Source organism: Microcaecilia unicolor, chromosome 3 (assembly GCF_901765095.1).
Source record: "Microcaecilia unicolor chromosome 3, aMicUni1.1, whole genome shotgun sequence".
Classification (NCBI taxonomy): Eukaryota; Metazoa; Chordata; class Amphibia; order Gymnophiona; family Siphonopidae; genus Microcaecilia; species Microcaecilia unicolor.
The window spans coordinates 203,699,349-203,712,223 of NC_044033.1; the positions used below are offsets into that span (position 1 = coordinate 203,699,349).

Consider the following 12,875-nt stretch of genomic DNA (forward strand, 5'->3'; position numbering starts at 1 on the left):
GTGAGCCCATTAGTGTCTCTCTGTAGGACATATATCTATATGTACTTGTTTTCTCTTTATTTTATTTTCTGTGTCTGGGGAATAGTGTTAGAGGCTTTCTGTTCTACCTCTCCTATGTTCTCAGCCTCTGGGGTGCCACACTCAGGTGTTCCCGGGTCCCTCTCCCTTTCCTCCCCATCTCCCTGATATTCAACTCAGAAATAATTATTAATTATTGGAAAAGGGAAGGGCCACCCTTTCTGAGGAAAGGTGTGTACCTTTGGGAGAGGCAGCCAGTGTTTTAAAAAAAAAACTTTCCCCACTGACTTAACGAGCAGACAGCTCAGTTTGATAGTCTGGATATATCTTGCCTGCTGTGACTCAGCTGTGTGGAGAAAAAAAAAAGGCTAAGCTGCATTTATTTCGTGTCCTCTTTCTGGTGGTGCTGTATTTTATTGTCCAGTTCCTTTTTTGTTGGCTACAGGGTAGTTCTCTGTTTAATTGAAAAAAAAAAAAAAAAAGGAAACTCCGCGTGAACCGCGTGCACATTTTCTTCTCTGAAATGTCGGAGAAGTTGAAAAGGTGTTCTGTATGTCAGCGCCGAGGCGTTAATGCCTCTGGCGCTTGTAAATACTGTACGTCGCTCAAAGTTTCCTCGGCTCCTCTCCCTCAGTCGACGTTTGGCTATGCTTTGACGGCTGTTCCTTCTTCCCCCGCGAAGTCGTTGGCGCCTAGTGCGGAGGCCTCAGGCTCGGCTTCGGGGGTGGCGCTGCGAATTTGGCGTGAACGGCGGCCATTTTAACTTCAGCTCCGATTTCTCCTGCAGGGGTACAGCCTGCTTTGCGCAGCTTAGCGACCTTACCTGATCCTAACTCAGGGTTTATGGTGCAGGCTGAAGGCACTCAGGCAGGGGGTTTCCCTCCTGAGTTTGTCCTGCAGATGTATCAGGCTTTTTTGATGCAGAGGAGTGCTTCAGGGGCAGAAGTGTCAGAAGAGCCTGCTAGATCTATCCTCCATCCCAAGAGACCTAGGGATTGGGACTCCCAATTAGATTTTATTTCCACTCAGGATCAGGAAATGCCCCTTTTAGAGGAGGAAGAGGACTTAGTGGAGAATTCTTGGGAAGATCCTTCATCTTTAGATCCAGACGCTGTGCCTTTGTCTCAGGGGGAGGATCCCGCTGTAGCTAGAGTGTGCCATAGAGAAGACTTACAGGATCTCATTTCTATGGTGTCCTCTACTTTGCATTTTGAGGATTCTCTTCCTGACTCGGAGGTGCGAAAGGTAGATATTTTGGTTAAGGGATTCAGATCTTCCACTAAAACTTTTCCGATGCACCAGGATATTTGGGAGGTCCTGGATGCGGCTTTTCGTCCTTCTAAATCTATGAATCGCCTTTACCCGGTCCCAGAGGCTGATAGAGCTCTGCTTAAGCTTCCCGTGGTAGATGCCGTGGTTTCGGCTGTTACAAGCGAAACACGGTCCCGGTAGATGGAGGAACGGCGCTGCGGGATGCTCAGGACAGGAGACGACTCTCTTCTAAAGAATAGTTTTGATGTTTCTTCCCTGGCTGTTCAGGCGGCCATTTGTGGTTCTCTGGTGGCCAGAGCTTGTTTTCGTTGGGCGGAAAGAGTTTTGGACCGATCTTCCGATGATATAGGTGCGATTTGATGTGGAAGTGGCAAAGACTGAGACGGGCTCTGCGTTTTTAGCCGATGCTCTGTATGATCTGTTGAGGGCTTCTTCTAAATCCTTGGCCTTGGGAGTCGCAGCTCGTCGCTCTCTTTGGTTGAAGGGTTGGTCAGCGGTTGCGGCCTCCAAGTCTAAGTTAATTCCCCTTTAGGGGTTCCTTTTTGTTTGGAGAAGACTTGGATAAATTGGTTCATTCCCTAGGGGATTCTAAGGTTCCGCGTCTTCCGGAAGATAGACCTCGGCAGTCTAGTGGCGGGGCTTTGGTCGTGGTCGCATGCGCGCTTTCCATATATTTCAATCTGATAGGGGTCTTCAGACTCAGAGATCTCGTTTTTTCAACAGGACTCAATCCTTTCGCGGTTACCGCAGAGGAGGCAGACTCTCAGGCACGAGTTTTCGCTCCCCATCACGTGCTTCCCAATGAAGGTGCGAGGGGCTCTCCTCTGATTCCCGTAGGAGCTCGTCTAGCTCAGTTCTATCAGAGGTGGGCCCAAATTCTTCAGATCAGTGGGTCTTGGAGGTTATTCGAGACGGTTATGCATTAGAATTCGCAAGGCCTATTTTAGACGCCTTTCTGGAGTCTCCCTGCCGCTCTCGTCTCAAGGCGGAGGCGATTCGGGAGACTGTACAGAGGCTCTTGGATCTTCAAGCCATTTGCCCGGTCCCTCAGACGGAGCACAAGCGGGGTTGCTATTCCATTTATTTTGTGGTCCCAAAGAAAGAGGATTCCTTTCATCCTATTCTAGACCTCAAAGCTGTCAACCGGGCTCTCAAAGTCACAAGTTTTCGTATGGAGACCCTTCGGTCCGTAATAGTCGCAGTGCGCAAAGGGGAATATCTCACGGCATTAGATCTTACAGAGGCGTATTTGCATATTCCTATTCGCCCGGCTTATCACAAGTTCTTGCGATTTGCGGTTCTATTTTATTTTTTATTTTTGTTACATTTGTACCCCGCGCTTTCCCACTCATGGCAGGCTCAATGCGGCAGGCAATGGAGGGTTAAGTGACTTGCCCAGAGTCACAAGGAGCTGCCTGTGCCGGGAATCGAACATTACCAGTTTCGAGCTTTGCCTTTCGGTCTTGCGACAGCACCACACACATTTACCAAGGTTATGGTTGTGGTAGCAGCGGCCCTCCGGAAAGAGGGGATTCTAGTCCATCCTTACCTAGACAACTGGTTGATAAGAGCGAAGTCTTATCAAGAGAGTTGTCAAGTTACAGAGCGAGTGGTATCGTTCTTGCAGTCCCTAGGTTGGGTGGTGAATCTAGCCAAGAGCAGTTTGGTTCCCTCTCAGTCTCTCGAGTATTTGGGGGTCATCTTCGATACGGCGAAGGGTCGAGTTTTTCTTCCGCAGGGCAGGATTCTAAAGCTCCGGTCTCAGATACTGAATTTGATACATCACAAACTCCCTTGTGCTCGGGATTATCTTCAGGTTCTCGGGTCCATGGCAGCCACGATAGAGGTAGTGCCCTGGGCTACAGCTCACATGAGGTCTCTTCAGTGGTGTCTTCTGTCCCGGTGGTCGGCTCAAACCGATTCTCTTCTGAAGAAGTTGTCTCTGTGCAACCGGGAATGTGCCTCTCTATTTTGGTGGCTACGGATGAAGAATCTCACTGTAGGGATGCCATTGGAGTCTCCTCGATGGATACCGTTGACGACAGATGCCAGCCTCCAAGGCTGGGGAGCTCATTGCCTTGACAAGTGGACCAAGGGTCTCTGATCTCCGCTGGAAGCAGCTCAATCCATCAACTTCTTGGAGACCAGAGCGATTCGGTTAGCTCTGCAGCACTTCAAGTCTCTCCTGGTGGGCAAAGCGGTGCAAGTTCTCTCGGACAACGCCTTGGCAGTGGCCTACAGCAACCGCCAGGGAGGAACGAGGTGCCGTCTGCTGTGTCGAGAAGCGGAAGGTCTCCTCGCCTGGGCAGAGATTCACCTCACGGCCATATCAGCCTCGCATGTAGCAGGAGTGGACAACGTTCAAGCAGACTTTCTCAGTCGCCACACTCTCGATCCCAGGGAGTGAGCTCTCAGCGATCGGGCGTTTCAGTTGATAGTAGACCACTGGGGTCCTCCAGTTTTAGATCTTTCCGCCTCCAGTGTCAACTCCAAAGCTCCTCGCTTCTTCAGTCGCCAAAGAGATGCAAGAGCGGTAGGGGTCGACGCCCTCTTGCAGCTGTGGCCCTCCGGCCTTCTTTACGCTTTTCCTCCGTGGCCACTAATAGGTCGTATCCATAGGTGTAGTTTGTTTCATTTGGGGGGGCAAAGGATGGGGCAGAGCATATTAGCATATTCATTTGCATATATACATATGCAAATGAATATGCTAATATGGAGGGAGGGATTGAAATTTACAGGCAAAATATCACAGATGCACATTTCAACAAGCTGACATATTTCAATTAAATTCTGAATAAAATACTTTTTTCTATTTTTGTTGTCTGATCATTTAGTTTTTCTATTCGCTTTGGTCCCAGTGTCTTTTGTTTTATGCAGTGTCTTCTTTCCAGTAGGCTTCCCTTTGCTCCCCACCCTCCCAGTCCCATCCATCTCCTGCTCCTTCCCTCTGCTCCCCACCCCTCCATTCCATCTCTTGCTCCTTCCCTCTGCTCCCCTCCCAGTCCCATCCATCTTTCCTCTGCTCCCCACCCCTCCAGTCCATCTCTTGCTCCTTCCCTCTGCTCCCCTCCCAGTCCCATCCATCTTCCCTCTGCTCCCCACCTCTCCCAGTCCCATCCATCTCTTGCTCCTTCCCTCTGCTCCCCACCCCTCCCAGTCCCATCCATCTTCCTCTGCTGCCCCCCCCCCCCCACGATGTCCAGGATCGTGACTCCATTTACCCCCTCTCTTCCTCCCTCCGGCGCAGGCAGCAGTCGTCTTCAACCTTTCTGTGCTCCTGGCAGCGGTAGCGACGTATACACGCTGCCTTTGGTCTGCCCCGGAAGCCTTCTCTTCAAGTTCCTGCTCCCACCTATGCAGGAACAGGAACTTGAAGAGAAGGCTTTGGGGCAGCGCGTACGTCACTACCACTGCCAGGAACACAGAAAAGCTGAAGAAGACTGCTGCCTGCGCCGGAGGGAGGGAGGAAGAGAGGGGGGTAGACAGACACGCTCGTCTCAGTCCGCTTCGTTTCCCTGTCCTCTCTGTCTGCATCCCGCCTTCCTCTGATGTCATTTCCTTTCGGGCGGGATGCAGACAGAGAGGGCAGGGAAGCGAAGCGGACGGAGACGAGCGCGTGCCTACTTTTTTTTTTTTTTTTTTTTTACTACTAACGCCAGTAGTTACGTCGTCGTTTGGGGGGGCATTGCCCCCCTCGCGCCCCCCCCCCCACAGTCTACGCCCATGGTCATCTCCTACAGAGGATCGAGGAGGACGGGGGGCCGGTAGTGTTGGAGGCACCGGACTGGCCTTGACGTCCTTGGTACGTGGATCTGCAACGTCTAATAGTGGCGTCTCCTCTTCGTCTTCCAGTGCACAAGGCCTTACTGGTACAAGGGCCAGTTCCTCATCCAGATCTGGCTCGATTTTTGTCTTACGGCCTGGCTCTTTAAAGGGCCCGTTTAGCTAAGATGGGTTTCTCAGCTCCAGTAATTTCCACCATGCTTCGGTCTCGTCGTCGTTCCACCTCTCTGAGTTATATTCGCACCTGGAGAATTTTTGAGGCTTGGTGTACGGATGCTGGCATTATACCTCTTCGGGCACCCGTGCCTCAGTTGTTAGATTTTCTGCAACGAGGCTTTGATAAAGGGCTTTCGCTTTCTTCACTTAGAGGCAGACGGCAGCTCTGTCCTGTTTGAGGTAGGATTCGGGGTAAGTCTTTGGCTAGTATTCCCGATGTGGCCCGGTTTTTGAAGGGGGTTAGTCTTCTTCGTCCACCGGTCAGACCAATTTTTCCATCTTGGGACCTTAATCTGGTTCTTTCGGCGCTAACGAAGCCTCCTTTTGAGCCATTACAAGCATGTTCTCTGAAGGATTTGACGCTTAAGACAGTGTTTTTGGTGGCTATTGCGTCAGCTAGGAGAGTCTCGGAGTTGCAAGCTTTTTCCTGTAGATCTTCATTTCTGGAATTTTCTAAAGAATGAGTGGTCCTTTGGCCGGTTCCTTCTTTTTTGCCTAAGGTTATGTCTCGTTTTCATATGTCCCAGTCGGTTTTTTTCCCTGTTCTGGGATCGGCCTCAGGAACGCAGGAGCAGCAGAAGTTGCATAGTCTGGATGTTAAGAGAGTTCTTAAACGATATCTCGCAGTTACTGATCTAAGCCCACGTTATCTCGGTGGATCAAGGAGATGATAACGTCAGCTTATCTCTTGGCAGGCAGAACAGTTCCTGAGCCGCTTAAAGCTCATTCTACACAAGGGCAGGCAGCCTCGTGGGCGGAGTGCTTCTTGGTGCCTCCAGAGGAAATCTGTAAGGCGGCAACTTGGTCTTCTCTTCATTCTTTCTCTAAGCATTACAGGCTAGATGTTCAGTGTCGTCAGGAGACGGTCTTTGCATCCCGTGTGCTCACAGCGGGTTTGCTGGGGTCCCTCCCGTAGGACTACTGCTTTGTTACGTCCTATCAGTCCAATCCTGGGCTGGTCCGGAGGGATGCTAAGGAAGGAGAAACTAGACTTTACCTGCTAATTTGCTTTCCTTTAATCCCTCTGTACCGGCCCGCTATCTTTCAGTCGAAGTTCAACATTAGATATTAGACTGTCTTTTACAGAGCTGTTCTGCAAGTTAGACAGTTAAAAGAATTACATACTGTTCTCAAAGTTAAATGGTTAAACAATTCATTATGTTATGCAAGTTGAACACTTTGAAGAATTACATATCTTTATGTTATGCAAGTTGAACAATTTAACAAAATACTGTCAAGATGAAGCTATTGTGAAGATGAAGCTCCCACCTCAAGATCCCAGGTCCCTCTTTCACTCAGGGTGAGCTGGTTCACAGTATGCAGATTTTATGCAAATTATTCTACTACCCCTTTCTGCTCAGGGTGACCTGCTTCTCAAAGGCAAACACAGTCAGGTCTCACCAACAGGATATTCTCTTACAAATCTTTTATTCCCCCTTCCTGGGGCACACTTCTTCCAGCTTAAAACACTTTTACAAGCTTAAACAGTCCTTCCAGCTTAAACATTTCTTCTTACTCAGTTCAATCTTCCCGCTTAAGCACCTGGACACTCAGTCCTTCCTTGTAACATGGACACCCCAGCCCTTCCTTGTAACCCGGACACCCAGTCCGTCCTTATAACACACAGTTCTTATACCTGGCACTCTAGGGCCTTCTTACCCCAGCCAGCTTCCTTACTTTGCACACAGTTCACCACCAGTCCAAAGGGCTCAGCCAGTACTTCACATGGGGACCTCCTGCTCCAGCTACCAGCTCTCTTCTTCCGCTGCTAGCTCTCCTCTCCCCCTCACCACTCAGGTGGGGTATTAAGTGTTTAATGGCCAAACAGGACCCAGCCCATAACCTGCTGCACCTGTTTCCACCTCCAGGACTCTCCCCGGTCCTAGCGACCTCCAGCTATACCTCCCCTTACTGGCTCCCTTCAGTGACTCACCCAGCCCTTCTCCCTGGACATTTTAGGGGAACAGTGCCCTCTAGGGGCCTAACCAGGGTAGGACAGCCTCTCCCTTCTCACAATACAAATAAATCTTAACATAATTGGCCATACCTCAGCTCTGAAGCGAGTTGTTGGTGAGCCCAGTGTCACAGCTAAGCCATAGCTTAAGCATGTTTCTCTTGTGCTTCATGGCTGCTTGGATTCCTCACGGCACAGAATATAGGTTCTTCTTTTCCTTTCTGCTTTGTTATTCAAATACTGAGGCTAGGGTCACGTGACCAGGGCTCTTATTGGCTTTCTTGAGTCAGATTTTTTTCTCAGTCTCCACCTGCTGGTAGGCGAGCACAACCCATCAGTCCAATCCTGGGCCGGTCCGGAGGGGTTAAAGGAAAGCAAATTAGCAGGTAAGGTCTAATTTTTCCTTGTGCCAAAAGGGAAACAGCTTACTGACTAGGAGTATTCTAAAGTGCATAGTTCCAAGGAGTTCTTGGGCTACCATTCCCTCAGTAACAAAACGCCCAAAGTGCTATTCTGAAACCAAAGGGAGCTTGCTGACTCCTGCGCCTAAGAGATCTCTCATTATGTTGCAGAAAGAACTCCTTCACTAGCTTTGGCAGCATATGAAATTTTGTGCATCTGTGCCCTCAGCAACTTGGCACTGAGATTTCTCTGGTGCAGGTTAAGCTCAGATATGATCTCTGTTGCATGTACAGAACTCTATTTTTTCAGTGCCTACTCAGCAAAGTGACCTGCACAAGAAGCCCTGCATGTCCAGTCTTCTATCTTTCAACATGTTTATTGATGGTACAGTTGACAATTGATATTCACAATACATAACCGGCACAAAGTCCAACAAACTGCTAAGTAGCAAAGTATACCATATACCATCTTACATTTTTCTCCCCCTCTGATGCTACTCATACTTAAATCCAAACATGACAGATTCCTCTTCCCACCCTTGAATCTCTCAAACCCCCCCCCCCCCTTCCTGCCCCCCACCATATCCCCTGTGAAGGCGCCATCCATATTCAGTACCTATAGGTAATCTGACACCTATCCTACCCAACATCACTTACTACTACTACTTAACATTTCTAAAGCGCTACTAGGGTTACGCAGCGCTGTACAGTTTAACACAGTCCCTGCTCAAAGGAGCTTACAATCTAAAGGACAAAACGTACAGACAATCAAATTGGGGCAGTCAAGATTTCCTGAATAGAGGTATAATGGTTAGGTACCAAAAGCGACATTGAAGAGGTGGGCTTTGAGCAAGGATTTGAAGATGGGCAGGGAGAGGGGGCTTGACGTATGGGTTCAGGAAGTCTATTCCAAGCATGGGGTGAGGCGAGGCACAAAGGGCGGAGCCTGGAGTTAGCGGTGGTGGAGAAGGGTAACGAGAGGAGGGATTTGTCCAGTGAACGGAGGTTTCGGGTAGGAGCGTAAGGGGAGATGAGGGTAGAGAGGTAATGAGGGGCTGCAGATTGAGTGCATTTGTAGGTCAGTAGGAGAAGCTTGAACTGTATGCGGTACCTGATCGGAAGCCAGTGAAGTGACTTGAGGAGAGGGGTGATATGAGCATATCGGTTCTGGCGGAAAATAAGACGCGCAGCAGAGTTCTGAACGGATTGAAGGGGGGATAGATGGTTAAGTGGGAGGCCAGTGAGGTGTAGGTTGCAGTAGTCAAGGCGAGAGGTAATGAGAGAGTGGATGAGAGTTCGGGCGGTGTGCTCAGAGAGGAAAGGGCGAATTTTGCTGATGTTATAGAGAAAGAAGCGACAGGTCTTGGCTGGCTGCTGGATATACACAGAGAAGGAGAGGGAGGAGTCGAAGATGACTCCAAGGTTGCGGGTAGATGAAACGGGGAAGATTGAGGGTGTTATCTACTGAAATAGAAAGTGGGGGGAGAGGAGAAGTGGGTTTGGGTGGAAAGACAATAAGCTCGGTCTTGGCCATGTTCAGTTTCAGGTGGCGGTTGGACATCCAGGCAGCAATGTCGGATAAGCAGGCCGATACTTTGGCTTGGGTTTCAGCAGTGATGTCTGGTGTGGGGAGATAAAGCTGGGTGTCGTCAGCATAAAGATGATATTGGAAACCATGAGATGAGATCAGAGAGCCCAGGGAAGGAGGTGTAGATTGAAAAAAAGAAGGGGTCCAAGGACAGATCCCTGGGGAACTCCAACAGAGAGCGGGATGGGGGTGGAGGAAGATCCATGAGAACGTACTCTGAAGGTACGGTGGGAGAGATAAGGGGAGAACCAGGAGAGAACAGAGCCCTGGAATCCAAATGAGGATAGTGCAGCAAGAAGTAGATTATGATTGACAATGTCAAAAGCGGCGGAAAGGTCGAGGAGGATGAGGATGGAGTAGTGACCTTTGGATTAGGCAAGGAACAGGTCATTACAGACTTCAGTGAGTGCCGTTTCTGTCGAGTGTAGAGGGCGAAAACCGGATTGAAGCAGATTGAGGATGGCATGAGAGGAGAGGAAATCAAGGCAGCGGCTGTGAACGGCGCGTTCAAGTATCTTGGAGAGGAAGGGCAGGAGGGAGATGGGGGCGGTAGTTGGAAGGACAGGTGAGATCTAGTGACAGGTTTTTGAGGAGTGGTGTGACTACAGCATGCTTGAAGGTGTCAGGGACAGTTGCAGTGGAGAGAGAGGGGTTGATGATGTGACTAGGAGAGATGGTGTTTAGTAAGTTGGTAGGGATGGGATCAGAGGAGAACAGGTGGTGCATTTAGAGGAGGAAAGAAGGTGGGCGGTTTCCTCTTCGGTGATATCAGGAAAAGAAGAGAAGGAGGCTTGGGTTGGGTGGTTGAGGGAGTGGGTTAAAGGGTGAAGAGGAGGAGGTGGCTTGTTAGTGAATTCGAGATTGATCTTTTGCACCTTGTCGTGGAAGTAATCAGCCAGTGACTGAGGAGAGAGTGAGGGGAATTAACTACCATACTTCTTCCCCGAGTATGTAGCGATTGAATATACGGACCCCAAATGTCCAGGAAGCCCCTTCTCTTTTTGGGAGATCTTTGCATCGCCATTCGCTCAAATAGCATCAGCTCATGAAATCTATTTCTCCAGTGCCAGAAGTCCGGGAGAGATCTGCCCACCCATTGACTCAAAAGTAACCTTTTACCAACCAGACAAGCTTTACGAATCAAGTGTTTATCCGATTTGCTCTGCAAGGCAAAGACCTCATATTTATCCAACAGGATTCCAACCGGGGAGTTTACAATTCTAGAACCCAATAAAGAAGTCAAATAGTTTAAGTTGGCGGTCCAAAATTTTCGTACCTGAAAACACTCCCATAAACAATGAAACAAAGACCCCGGCAATCTCCCACACTTCTCACACAAAGGACTATCAACTCCGCCCATCTTGAAAATTTGGGTCTTCATAAGATACGCTTTATGCAGAATTCTAAATTGACACCCCCAGAGACCTGCATTTCCAGTCGACTCCGTAATCCGAGAAGTCAGTATATCAAAGTCCAAAGACAGGTTAGGCCTGGCCAAATCTCAAGACAAACGCTCTCTTATGAACCCTCTATCTTTAGTAAGCGGCAATTTCCCTAACGTTTTATAAAGTCTTGAAACCGAAAGCATACCTTCCCCTCCCCCACTGAAAAAATTGCCTCACCTGATGACAGTGCCTAGATCTCAGGGCTTCCGCATCCAAAGCCTTCACATAATGCGCTATTTGATTATATGCAAAGATATTATTCAGAACATAACCAATACTCAAAGCCCCAAAATTTAACAGTACCCCTTGCGCACTCAAAAGATGTTCTAACCGACTAATACCCATCCGCCCCCAAGTCCGGAATGTCCCATTATCCATACCAGGTTGTACAAATTTAATTTTATCAAGTTCTCTCTTACTCTGTAGTTCCTATCTACTAGTGAACCCCACCCCTTTTTTTCTTTAATTTTTTTTAATTAAACCTCTGAATGACTGTGGCTTTCTCTTCCTCAGACTGCCTCACCACCTTCATAGCCTACTAAAATGGGCTCCACCAAAATACCTCAGAAGATAGCCACACAGCAAGTACCCATCTTGCCTGCAGCTGGGGGCTGTGCTGCAGGACTTGCACTCAATTGAGACTGTCATAACCCCACCCCCTCCCCACCACCACCACATGGCTGTTCTTGTTCACTTCTTAAACTCTCCAAAATACTGCGCTCAAGTTGCTTCACCATGCCCAAAAATGTGATCATGTCTCTCCTCTCCTCAAATCACACTGGCTCCCAGCTGATCAACTGATCATTTTTAAGACTCGCACTTGCCTTTAAAGCTTATCGGCTGTGACCCCCCCCCCCCCCCCCCCCCCCATATCTCTCTAACCTTACTATTCCTTATTCCCCAGCATGTCATCTTCATTTTATAAACGTCCACCTCCACCGATTATATCTCCCTAGGCCCAGTTCTGCACAACTGGAGTCTACTCGGCATCAGGCTTTCTTCTTTGTTGCCAACTCTATTCCTCTCTCAATCCGTTCTGAACTGTCATAAAAAAAAAACAATGCTAAAAACTTGGGTGTTTCAGCAAATTCCGCATAAGGCTTTACCTTTTCCTACCAGGTTCCTGCAATATCCCCTTCTTTCTCCTACCCTTTACTGTATGTGTGATTGCTTCTTGAATGATTGGTATCACAGAACACTGTCCTATTGATTTTTGTAGTTCTTTTCTGTTTTCTCTGTTTTTAGAATTGTACACTGATGTGATCTGGGAGTTAGTTAGTGGCAGTATAGCAAACCCAAATAAACTGTAACTAAAAGCCTTCACCACTTCCTCCTCCCTCCTTTGTCTCCAGGTCTCAGATCTCTGTAAGCACTCAAGGGGGGTGAAAGAGAGAGAAAAGTAAGCACTTTTTTCCATAAGTCAGGTAGCCACAATACTGAAAAGAGGGGAAAAAGAGCAACCCTTCCCCTTTCTCGAGCAGCAAAAAGTTAGTAAAATTTCCATGCTTCTCAGCTTTGCGGGCACCTTGGAACCACCTCCTGAATATATCTCCGGTCTCTTTCAGTTCCTAAGGATGCTTATGCAGGACAGTGCTGAAATCATGAACTCCTCAGAAGCTCTCCAGCAAAAAGCTTGCCTTACGTAGAAACTATACAGATGCAAGACATTTAAACTACTTTCTATCTAGTACAGTCTCCCTGGTTTCAACACTCCTCTCCCTTCCCAATACATTGTTCTCTACAGAATCCTTGTAAACAGCAATAGGATTTTGTTCCATTATGCACAGTCCCATCTAATTCAGCTCCATTACTTCCTCCCGAGAAGCAAAGAGAACAAACACTGAGTTGCTTACCCAAATTTTGTCCAAAAAATTAACAGAGCACTTTCTTTCACCACAGCTCAGCCCTTAACTAATGAAAAGAACTTCAGGTTTATCCTTGTACTGCCACAGAGGAAGTAATAGTGTTCATGATCTTTTACAGGAATTTCAACTCTGTATGCGGGAAAACCCCTTCATCCAAATCCTCTACTTCCAGATGTTTTCAGCTTCATTGTCAAGTCTTGTCCACTCCAAGGCACAATCAGCACCAGCTATCTTTACAGTTGGTAGTGTAGGAAGCTGCTTCAAAGAAAAGCAAAGTATCAAAATCTGGACTCTGTAGGAAAAAAGGTGTACCAAAGTTCAGTGCTTACCCTG

The 12,875-nt window shown here is 48.3% G+C and overlaps 1 protein-coding gene across 1 annotated transcript in view; it reads left to right on the forward strand.

Annotated features, from left to right (window-relative positions):
• The window catches only part of AKAP8 (A-kinase anchoring protein 8), a 144,553-nt gene that overhangs the window by 96,097 nt on the left and 35,581 nt on the right, over positions 1 to 12,875 (forward strand).